A 566-nucleotide genomic window follows, 5' to 3' on the forward strand; every position below is an offset into this window, starting at 1 on the left:
TTCCTGCTGTTTTACAAGTCCTTCTCTGTCTATCCCTACATCTTTATTTCTCATGGTAATTAAAAAAAATAAAAAGAAGAAAGAAAAAAATATCAATGCAGTAAACCATGGTGTAAGAATAAAAGACTAGATCTATATAAAGACTTGCAAATTCCAACACAGATGTACAAGAGCATCATTCAGCAGTTGCCTAATACTGCAGTTAGCTAAGGCCCTGTGCTCAGGATTCTGCTGTTGAAGTCTGCCCATGCTTTATGGTGTTTGTGGTGTGCCACCAATGAAATCATCAACACCACCAAGTACGTGACACTTAGAAAGGGATTTTCAACAAGTCAGCCTGCTTGCCAGCTGAATACTTTTTTTATTGGCTCCCAGTATAAAGCAAAATAAAGATTTTTTTTGCTTAGAGAAAAACCACCACAAAACAAAACCCAAAACAAACAGCCCAACTACAGAAGACAGAGCATTGGTAAATGTAGATACTTCACTTCCCTAATGCAGTAGCAAAAAAATACATTTATTTTAAATTTTTAAATTTATTTACAAGTTTCTTCAGGAAATGTAGG

Source organism: Corvus brachyrhynchos, unplaced genomic scaffold, assembly GCF_000691975.1.
Source record: "Corvus brachyrhynchos isolate BGI_N302 unplaced genomic scaffold, ASM69197v1 scaffold249, whole genome shotgun sequence".
NCBI classification, from domain to species: Eukaryota; Metazoa; Chordata; class Aves; order Passeriformes; family Corvidae; genus Corvus; species Corvus brachyrhynchos.